Raw genomic sequence first — 12,027 nt, 5'->3', positions numbered from 1 at the left:
AAGGGATGGCGAGGGATAGCACTGCGCAGAGTCTGGAAATCACCCCATGGCAGAGCTGCAGGGGCTCCCAACCAAGCCCTGCTGCATGGTATGGCGGCACTGTGCATCTCTGCACATGTTCAGGGCACTAAGCGCATTACCCATGGGGATAAGGTGCCAGAGCCACCCCGTAGCCAATGCCAACAATAGCTCTCTCTTCTGGGCCATAAGCAATTCCTCATAAATGGTGTTCTCCAAAGAGAGGGCAACAAAACCCTGCCTCTTCTGCCTTTATGGGTTTATCAAAGTTTTCTGATTCTATTGTTGAAGGTGCTGGTTCATTTTCACCACTGTGATTCTGGGGCCCCTGCAGCTGGTGTTTTCAATAAAACAAACTTTTCTCTCTTCTGACTGAGTCTGCCACAGGGTATTCTGCAGTGGGGAGCTGTTGTTTTGTGACGAATCCTCAAGGAGGAGTTTCGGATTGTCCCTTGTCCCAGCATTCTTTCCAGTGGTCATCAGGGCTGAGTTGAGGTGCTTTAGGAGTGAAATCAGCACAGTCAAATGGGAGGGTGGAGATTGGAAGGGGCCTGTAGAGGTCATCTGGTCCAACATCTGCTCAAGCAGTGTCACCTAGAGCACGTTGCCCAGCACCATGTCCTGGTGAGTTTTGGGTATCTCCAAGGAGCTGCACCATGAGGTCAGAGTGAGGGCAAGATGTAGGCAGGGCATGGTGTCCAGGAAGGGCTGAAGGTCCTTATGCAGCCACTGTCACCTGCAGCCATTATCCTTGCACACTGATTGCTGGGGATTTTATTCAGAATTCCCTCACTCATGGCAATGGTATAAAGCAAACTAGCACTCTAGGCAGTATAAATACTCTCCTCAAAAGATGCACCCCCGATTGATCACATAGAGCTGCAACAGGAAGATTTCATCCAGTTTGCACAGAATGACTCAACTAAATGTTCTGTGACACATGACAGAAATGTCATTTTTAAAAGGAGATTAAAAAAACCTGAGGTCTTGGGAACTGCACTCCATTCTTTCCCCTTGGCAAGAACAGGAATGCTCTACAGTTGAAGTGAACCACTGTCAGGGTGTGCATACTTGTTAATTGTCCCAGACACTGGCAGTAAGAAGTGATGCACAGTAAATATGACTTCTTTCCTGCCTTTGAGAACTTACAGTCAAATTAAGACATGGCAAGGAGAAATAATATGTAACAGAAACAAAGCTATAAGGGCTCTGAGAACTCAAGCTAGTGCTGGGTGAATACAAAATACAGGTGTTCTGATTGTCTGTCATTTCATACCCATTGTGCATTTTGTATGAGGGGCTTCGAAACAAGAGAGTCTCTAGCATGAAGGCAGAGAACTGATGTATGAATATGACTTTCCCCTGAGAAAGGAAAAATGACTGTTGCCCTTGGCAAGCAATCAGGAGGATGCATCTGGTACATTATTAGAAGATGGGTACATGGTATAAAATGAGACTAGATATATGTGAGACTTTGAATAAGATGGAGAAGCCAATCGTGGGTGGAGCAGTTGCAGAGGAAGACCTTCATAGAACCTGTTTGCACAATGTTATGTGTAAAGACAAGGAGAAGGGTGGGACAGGGCTGATTTCCTGTTAGATCCAAGATTTTGGGGCTCTTTTTGGTCTTCACATCTGGGAGTCTGCTGAAACCTCTGTCATGTGAATATGGAGAGATTTTCATTGAAATGCTGTACCTCTGAAGGCAACCCAAAGCATAGCCTTATACTTACAGATATGGTACGAAGCATAGAAATAACAGACTTTAAGAATGGCCATAGTAACCAGACAAGATACAAAGAGTTTCTAAATCCCAGTAGCCCAATGGATAATAATGCTGGAGGCGGGTTCATGCTGTAATTTGCATTCAAAGCCTGAACACTACAGAGACACAATTCATAGTACCTGGAATTCAGAACAGGCCCACTATAAAGATATGGCTGGAGGTTAACAAATAGATGTGATCTCTTATCACCTTAATATTTCAGATAAGTCAGTTTAAGGTTTAATTTTTTCCCAATAATACACAGCACTCTATGGGAGGAAGTGAAAACTGCAAAAAAGAGTAGGGAAAGACTGTTCACTCTTTCCTATAACACAGGAATTAGCAGGCAACACATGAAATTATTAATCACGATAAAGGAAAGGAAGAACATCTGCACACAATACATAATTAAACTGTGCACCTCCTTGCCACAGGATGCTTTGGATATCACAAGTATGAATGGGTTGAAGAAGCAATTAGACAGAATCAGGGAATAAAGGTCTCTCATGGGCCACTAAGCTCTGGGAAGCAGGAACAGCCTCCTGAATCCCTGAACTAGTCAGTAGATACAGGGTACAGCAGGGAAAAAAGCATCCCATTTCTTACGCTTTTTTCCTACACATCTTTCACTGTTCAGGCTCAGAGACAGGAAGCTGAGCTAAACGAACCTTTGGTGTGACCCCGTGTGGCTATTCTCATGAATTATACAATACACAGTTTCATACATGCTATGGATGCAATTCACATTCATGCAGAGCATCGGCTTATGGCCTTGTATATTCTGCTGAATATTTACAGTGAGAATTTAAGCAGAACCTAAGTGGCTGAGTTCATGCATTCACATGATCCCATTTCACCCTATCTGAATTATATACTGCCTCTTCTGTGACTGGCTTTTGGCCTGGGTGCAATTTGATATGCAATTAGTCAAACATCTTCTCCTGCGATATCTGTCCTGTTGTGAACAATTAGCGTTGCATAAGGGAATATGTTCTGAGGCTTGAATCCCAGGGATTCCTGTCAATTTGCATTGACAGCATGCTTACAAGAAAGGAGCTGACAGGTCCAGCTGGAATTGAGTGTTAGCAGCCATAGAGGCAGACACACACCAGCCCACAGATGGTCCACCTCTTTTTCACATTCTTAGCTTAGCCTGCCTTGAGCATCCTTTTGTTTCTATATTAATGTTATGCAAGCTATTGAATGTGTTTGAATGTCCAGAAATACACTTCTTAATGTTTCAGCTATGGGCCAAGGCCACAAATAGAGTTCTTAAATATTTTAATGTGCAACCTGTGCAAAGGAAATTATCTAGTCTTCAGTTATACACAGGACAGTTTCTTCTTGTCAGAGAAGAGAGGACCAGCTGGTAGGAGGCTGACCTGATGCTGTTCCCAAGGTGGCCAGATTGCCTGAGAACAAACTACACTTGAAGAAGGGACAACTTGACTTTGCAAGGAAGATCAGTTTGCTTCAAACAGTGGTTCTCAAAAAAATCCTCATTCATGGTGATGAGTTTTTCTCCACATTAAAGCCTGCTTTGAGTAACTGAGTATCTGACAAGCCCTTGCAGAAATAATTTATTAAAAAAAAAAAAAAAGCAAAACCCCTCCCAAATCTGTCCTCATCTAGAACCAAATTTTCTGGGGGAGAGCAAGAAGAGGTTGTTTTTTAGTCATCAGAGCTCATGTGTTGGAAAAGCTATCAGATGGTGTCTTTTCTTGGCTTTGTAAAGCCATTTAGCTGTGTTCTGGAAGTAATTGGCTTTTAGTACTCTGGCTAATCAGATCCCTTCTTGGTTTACCCTGAACTAATTAACTCTCTTCAAATTATTCCCAGTGCAGCTGATCACCTGAAGACCTCTCATCCCTGCGCAGCAGCTGCAGTCCATCGCTGATAAGGGGAGACATTATCCATCACAAGATGTCTTCCCAAACAGAACTAGATCAAAATGTTAAGCAGTGTCATAATATTGTACCAAATAACAGCCTTTTCTCTACCTGTAATTTTTTCCTCTCCAGGGGACACTGCCTACAGTTCTGGATGCTGGTTTTCTATTATAAGGGCTGCAATGTGTTACCAGGAAACACAACTCCGTGCACATGTGACAGCTCTGCTTGATAGAGCATCTTTGCCCTTCAGTGGCTGATCTGTGTGTGGTGAAAGACTACAGCCCTACATGGGTTATAGGGTGCAGAACGCAGTATCATTTTCCAAGTATGAATGGCATCCTAGGGTTATATGTCATTGTGCTCCTCTGCACCTCTTAGGCAATGGCTTGCATGCTAAGAATGGTTAAATTAGTTGAGGTTGTAAGAGGAAGCCAAAGCCACACACCAGTATTAAAGCACAGGATTTGTTGATTCTAAGACCTTTACAAATGCTAGGCACAAGCAAACACCAGTTATTTAATACTGGAAGATATAATGAAGTGGGATGTTCTCTGGAACAGAGCAAGCTGAGACAATCAAAGGAATTTGAGCTAAGCATGCTTACGAATGCCATTGCAGGGGTTATGTATTCCCAGTGTCATAGCTGTGAATGTATCACCAGCAATTCCCTCAAAACATTCAAAAGAGTCACAAAGAAGCTATAGAAGTTCACTGTCCAGGAAGCTTTTGCTAATCTTTTTGTCTCTGATGCTAAAGGAGAAGCTGTAACCTGCCCGTGTTATTACTTGTACCTGAATTCCAAGCCTGAGGCTCAACATCATGTAAGAGAATATGTTTAGCAAATATTGGCTGAAGCTGTTTGCTTGTCAAAGTGGCCTCGGGTGGTGTCCGTCCAGGAGACTCAGTTTCTCTCTCCACACAGATGGTCACAGAAAATCACTTGTTATCCTTTCATGTTACTGTTGCTTATTATTTACATGTCCAGCATTAGAGTTATCAACATTAGTGTCTCCAGCACTGGAATCAGTCCCTGTTAAAGCCTTGACACTGAACCCAAACTTTCAGAAAGAGTCCTTTCTTTCCCTGTGAACCATCCCAAAATGCAGATCTGAACAGCTGCTGCAATCAGAAGTGTGTGAAATTCATCTTTGGATCTGCATGTTGCAGCACGGGCTGCAAATCTGTCCGTTATTAACCTTCCAGATGGCAAGCTGAGGAGACATCCTTCAATAGATGGGTGTACAGTGAAGTTTTAATTAACAGTCACTGACCTTTAGGAGTGAGGCACAGCGATCTATGTACTATGCCAGACATCATAGATATCTTAGGAAACTGCTGGAGCATTGGAAAATACCTTCTTCTGAGGTATTTTAAGGTAATTCTAATTAGAGGTAATTCTAATTAGATTTCAGCAATCTACCTTAGATTTGAACTGTTGCTTACCTGCCTCACTCTCAAGGATCTTAAACACCTTCTCAGACCTTCAGCAGACCACATCAGGGTGCTTGGGTGGTTCTCCAGTGTAGATTGCTCAGAGTCTCCAAATCTGTCCTTTAGACTTACTAAAGGATTCCTCTAGACCTGCTAGACTGTCGCAGAACACCCATAAGCAGATAATCAAGGAATTATGGTTAAACAGATAGAAATCTGAGGGGAGAGCTAAGTGGGAGGAAGTTTTTAATCTTATGTTTTGCTTTTCTTGCTCACGTGCTTCCATTTTGTGTCATCTAAAATTTCAGTCACAAACTTACTCTGCATGGAGCTTCATAAAGCCATTAGGTTTGAATGATGATCTTGCTAATACTCTACTGTTTCCATATTCCTGTGTATCTTGGATATGAAAAAAATAAAAGACTTTGCAGACAAAGTTAGTAGGCAACCCCTTCAGCTCCTCACCTGAAGATGTTTATATCATTTTGTCATGATCTCTTGTCATTACATGTCCAAGTGAAGAGCAGTTCTCAACTTCCTCTTGAGTCAGACTTGTAGTGAAACCCCAGATGCCCAGGAAACTACCAGTGATTTCTGTGGTAAATAAGTGGGTTGGCTCAAGATCCTTGTTCAGAGGGAGCTAGCATTTTCATCATGTTTGATGCAGCCAGAGTGTGTCTACTTGTTCTTGTGTGGGTGAGTATGAAATAACTTGTCTGGTGTTCAGACTTGTCTGAAGCCTGGGCTAATGAAATAGGCCTGTATTATTAAATTCTACTGAGAGATAACACCACGTATCTATGCTAGCTTGGATCATGAGTAGAGTGGGTTTACTCCTGCCTAAGTGAAGACTTTGAAGACATATGGTACAGACCTCTCCCAGTACACCACAGCATTCTCCATAGCTGCTGGTGATCCACTCTGCTGTGTAAGAGCCAGCATCCAGGCTGCTGGGCTGAATGATCTGACCCAAGACTCTCACCTTTAGAAACAGCCATGTGTCTTCTTGAGTAGGCCAACATGGTAAAGGGTAGTTCAGAGGATGCTTTAATTGATTTTATTCTCAGATTCTATTCAAAGCTGCCTCTTACTCCACATTTTCCACACCTGTCAACCACAGGCTCTGGTTTCTCACGGTCAGTGATTCTTTTTCTTAGGGTTTTGCTAATAGAAGTGCCCAGACCGCAAGGAACCCATTGGGAGTACATCAGTCTTGCTATAAGTGCTGGGTTGCATGCCAGGTCTGCTGATCAATGCCAAAGAGAGAGGAGAGAGAATTTCTGCTCATGAATCTGATCCCACTTGTTGAACACCCACAGGAGGCATGAGCACTTTGAAGTATTTGGTTTACTGTGCTTGGCTCCACTGATGTAATTTACCTTGCATGTTAATATGTGGCCCTTGAAGATGCAGCCACACTAATTTGACAGTTTTAAGTACATGACTCCTCTTGGCTGCAAATTTCTTGGATAAAGCAGATGTAATTTGCAGGATGCCATGATGTAAAAAAGATATCTGTTCAGATTACGTCTAATTACTTTGAAATTGCAGGAGATAATGTGAAAACTGGAGTTTGGAACCATTACTTGATCCCTAGAGCAGTAACTAGCTAGAAGCATCTGAATGGATAAGATTTCTGCTGTCATTTAGTCATATTCACCAACCTTTGCCCAGAGAGACTTTTGATCTATGGCGAAGGCCAGGGGATGATTGGATTTCTGCTTGCTCAACTTTTGAATTGTTATGACTCAGCATGGCCAGTTCATCTGAACGGAGTTCCCCCGCTCTTTAGGGATTCAACTAAAGAAAACTTAAGCGTATTATATAAAGGCAAAGTAAAATACATTATCAGTTGATATACTAGTCTTTTTCACCATGAAAAGGAATTAATAACATGGAAGCTCATCCAGTTATCTTTCCACTGAAATGGTTGTAACAAACAACGTCCCTGTTATAAATACAAATTCATGTCACCATACCACTGTGGCATTCTCTGTTTAATCTATTTAAATACAAAAGATTTGTTCTGTGTCATATAGCTCAGTCATACAGATTTTGAAAGGAAATGAATGGTCTGAGTACTCAGCTATTTGGATTCCCTGCTACAAGACAGAAAAGCATTCATGTACAGAGTGAGTATCCTCATAGCAATGGGAACAGTGATACACACCACAAGAAGCTGGAAACTTATCTCCCAGTCCAGCAAATCTGCAGGACATTATGTAGCAGAAGACCAAGATCTCAGCACTAGGGGAGGATTTTTTTACTTATTTACTGTAGACAAAATATTAAAGATTAAGAGGGAAGAAGTTAAAATTTGCCAAGATGTCTGATGACCCCGTATGGATTTAAATTTTGGATATTCTGTCCAAGAAAATACTTCATTCTCTTAAAGCCCAACTAGGTAAGATTGTTGACATACATATGAAGCAACCTTTTTACTCTTTGTGCTGGATTCAGAGTAGAATGTGGGGCAGCATTTTCAGAAGTTTTTTCAATAAGTGTTAGTGAACTGCACATGCATAATGGCCTTCTTTTGTGCCTGGATGTGACTAATGATTTATTTTTTATGTGTTTTCTGCTTTAGGCTTTTTAGTGCTGCTGGATATGACAGCTTGTAAGGTTTAAAACAAATCCTTATTTAAGTTAAATGTAGAACTATATATGTGTCTTGTTTAGCTCTGGGGTTTGAGTTGTGGGTCTTTTTCTATTATGTGCTTTAGACAGCGGGGAGACAGTCAAGAGAGAGAATCAGCAGCTTGCTGGCTTCTCTCTCACAATAAATGCATGTCAGACTGCTTCACAGAAGATGACATATCCACTTTGCCGTGATAGATCAAATTCTTCAGTGACTGCACCCCAAACAAGACATAAACCCAAATATTGCTGCAAAAGAACGCCATTCTGTAGTTTGTTGAGTTTTCAGTATCAAACTTACCATTCCATAATTGAGTTTGTTCATTTTCCTAAGAGAATAAAGCACTTTCAGATTTATCTCAAGACTTAGTTATTTGTAGAAGAAAATGAATGTAGTGAGCTGATGTCAGAACTGGTGTCTTTCAAGCATGCTTCTGTGTTGTTTTCATCAGAAACTGGTGGATCATTTCTATGAAAATGAGCACATAATCATTCCTCCCACAGCTTTCCTTCTCATCAGAGTCAAACTTTATAGAGAGCAAGACATTTATGCAAGACATAAGCATAAACACTATAATGTGATTTGTTTTTAATGTATTTCCTCCTTCTGCAGTTTGAATGGGATTGCAGATTATTTCTCCTACAAATACTGTACAGTGGTCAAGTATTTCGTCTGTTATGCATAGAAGCTTTAACTTTACTGGTGGATATGCATAGCCTTTTTCATTCCAATTTGTAATACTAGGCAATTGAGCATGGCATGAAGCCTTGGTTTTTAGATGCACTTTACATGGAAATGCCCACTCATGGATTCTCTGGACAGGCAGCTGACTCTCAGACTTCCTTGGTGACCACAATAGCAATGCCCACTGGGGTTCTGCTTTTCACTTCACAGCTGGAGTCTTCCCTCAAATCCTTAAATAGGTTAATCCATCGTCACAGGAAAGCAATAGGAAATTAATTATTGCAGTCTCTGATAAACAAAGCTAGCAGCAAACTTTCCAGTGGAGAGCAGGGCCAGTCTAAATACCAAGAGAATTCAGCCAGAAGGAGAGACACAGTCTCAGGGCATTAAGCAGTTTAGCTTCTCAAAGTGCAGGAACTTTTCTTGTTTAGAATTACTGACAAAAATTGCACCTGAAAAATAAGAAATAAGAGCTTATGATGACTCCAGAATTATTATCACAGGTGGATATGTAATGTGTCAGCCAGAGGTGATAGAGATACTGCAGAGGCTGAAAAGGAAGCCGCTTAGATCAGAAGGCCTATGATGCTGTCTTTCAGAAACGTGCTCAGGACCATGCTTCCTACAAAGGCAGCTGCACCTAGTAGGATACACTGACATTTTGCTTTCAAGTTTCTGTGTTCAGCTTCTCACACCAGAGTTCAAACAGATCTAAAGTGACTGGCGAGAGTTTAGAAGGTGCCAAAGATAATGATCAAAGATCAAAGATCTAGAAAAAAATACATATAAGAAAATACTGAAGGAACCAGGGATGCTATTCTGGAGAAGACTGAAGTAAGACATTGTAACATAGGGAGTATGTACTGTATTCAGTACTGTATTCACTGTACATAGGGAGCAGTTGCACAGATGGCGGGAATGATCTGTTTTCCACATCCACAGTGAATGGCTTCTGTGGGTGACCATGGAATCACAGATCAACGATGCATAAACATTGCAGAGGACCTCTTGGGGTTCTTTCCAGGCCTATTTTCTAGGACTGATAGGAGCAACACGCAGGTGTGTGAGATCATCCTCTTTCCCACCAATAGTGTGCAATTAGCTACTATTTCCCATTTTAGGAGTTGGCTTAATGGTAGTTTTCCAGTGAAGTAACTCTAATCACTTCTGGGGAGGTTCCCGATTTGCTCTGCTATTAGAAAGATCAGAAGCAACTTTGTATTTCTCCTTTCTTAAAGCCATTCAGGACATTGCTTGATCAGAACTGAAGTTAAATTAGTGCTAATGTGAGTGAGCAGCACTATGGATGCTGCTTAAGAAAATGCTAGGACTATGAAGATCTTTTTTCTTGAAGAACCAAAGGAAAGGCCAAATTCAGCAGCAGCTAAAACCTTGCCATTGTACAGTTGAAATTACAGATCTGTGGGTAGTGTTGAATGGAGGTGTCATTCCTCAACAGTTTTAAACAACAGCCATGGCAGTGATGAGATGAGGCAGATATGGGTAGCTGTCTAGGAATTAAATCTGCTCTGATCTACTTGAGTAGATTCAAGTAGATTGAGTAGCTACTTCAGCTGCATAGCTTCAGAGAGTGAGTCCAGGGTGAGAAACCAGAATTTTGCCCCACCGTACTCCCTTTTTCTTGTTGTGTTTTGTTTCCTTACAATTTGTTACCTTGTAGACACAGCAGAGCACAGATAAGGTGAAACTGTAAATTGTACATTCTCAGCCGGGACTTTTCTGTTTGCAATGCTTGTATGTGTACTTACCTCTGATCAGACATAGGAGGTATAATCATCAATATGACCTGTGCAAGTACAAACAGGGGCAAGCAGAGAGCCTAAAGATTTCAATAACGATCCTTTAACTACTGGGGTCAAAGGCAAATCCCCATGAATTACAAAGGACCTGTGATCTTGGTTTCCGGCAGATGCCTAAAGCTGTCATGGCAAACCTGCCTTTGCTTGGATAGCAGTGACAATAAAGACACTTCTGAAGGCATCAGGAAAAGAAAGCCTCTCTCTAACAGGACAATTAACCAGTTGTTTCTTCTTTTGTGCACGCTGGTTTTACACATAGAAGCCTTTGCAGGTTTTGTGTGGCACCAGTAGCAATGGCTGGGACATTAGTAGCTCTGCCCCAGCCACAGCCAGGGGCTGAAGAGGGAGGCAGAGAGAGGTGGGATGCCTGGGGTGGGAGGGGGCTGGAGAGACATGGAAACAACATCAGTCCCCCTGCTCACAGAACAACTTGTCAGATAATTATAATAACCATTTGGGATGTATTCTGAGTAGCCCATAAATTCTTATGAATGAAATTGCCCTAGTCAGCACCGCAGCATGTTGGCATTAAATCACCATGGTATATAATCCAGAAGGTAAAACCTCTAAATCTTTTGAAAGGTTTGTTCTTCTGACTAGTAATTTAACAATCTTGTAAGAAGCTGAGATGTAAGAGCTTTCTGGCAGAGAAATAAAGAAGAGGCAATGAAAAAAGTGTCATGTACTCTTCTGAATCAATTGTAGTGTCTAGCTTATGTTTCTAATGAATTATGAAAGGTGAGATGACTTCTCTTTTTCCTTTAAGCTAACTTGGGACCAGACACTGTGATTAAATCTGTAAAGAGCCCTGCTCCCTTACATGTACTTTTTTGTGTGATATGCAGGGGGTTTGATGGGATAAAATATATCTAAAATCAGGATTTTCATGTAATGCATGTGCTTTGTTGCATTTGTTTTCCATGTCCTGAGCATTCTTATAGAGATTACTGAATGATTATCAGTATCTGATGAGCAACTTACTTTCAATGCTCCCTTACATATGTCTCAGACTTTGCCCAGTTTGGGTTTCTCACTATTTTTGCAGATCATAACCTAAAAGTTTGACCCAAAGCCCAAAGAAATAAATAAGCATATTTCTTTGACCCTGAATTACTGAAGGACTAGACAACAGGCTAACTCAGTACAGCTCCTGGGTCACGCAGCTTCTAGTTTTCCTTTTCCTATGCTGATATTTTTCCTCGGGGAATTCAGTAAATGTTGCCTAGAAACACCTGTGCCTCAGGAAAATCTGAAGCACAGCACAAGAGCCACAGAATCAGGTATGTAAAAAAGACCATCTGCTCCCACCAAACTGAATTTGGGGAGACAATTCCCATAAATATATTTGTACTAATCAAAATGCTGTTCAGCCATTTTTCTCCTCAAAGCTTTTAAACTGCAGCTTGCATCACCCACAAATTTACTAGTCAACCTTAAAAATTTAATAAACGCAGTGCATTAGTATAATATTCTGCTTGCTCCTGTATCAGTATAAGTAAAGGTTTTAATTACTAAAATTATGCAGTTATAAAAATAATTTAATGGAATTATTCTTCCCATTTGCATTCATGGGCTGCTTGTATTCAGGCATTATGAGACGTGGTAAATTGCACTGAACTGTGGTGGAATAATTCTCAGCACTGTAACTCTGCCTGAGGACTGTGCACCTTAATGGTTTCAATTCCTAGCAAAATCAAACCGCAGGGAAGTGCACTCAGTATATTGCAAGGAGGATTAAACATAACGTATGGCTTTTGAAATCACTATCCTTTGTCTTTT

Source organism: Athene noctua, chromosome 1 (assembly GCF_965140245.1).
Source record: "Athene noctua chromosome 1, bAthNoc1.hap1.1, whole genome shotgun sequence".
Taxonomy (NCBI): Eukaryota; Metazoa; Chordata; class Aves; order Strigiformes; family Strigidae; genus Athene; species Athene noctua.
This window is presented reverse-complemented; position numbering follows the sequence as displayed.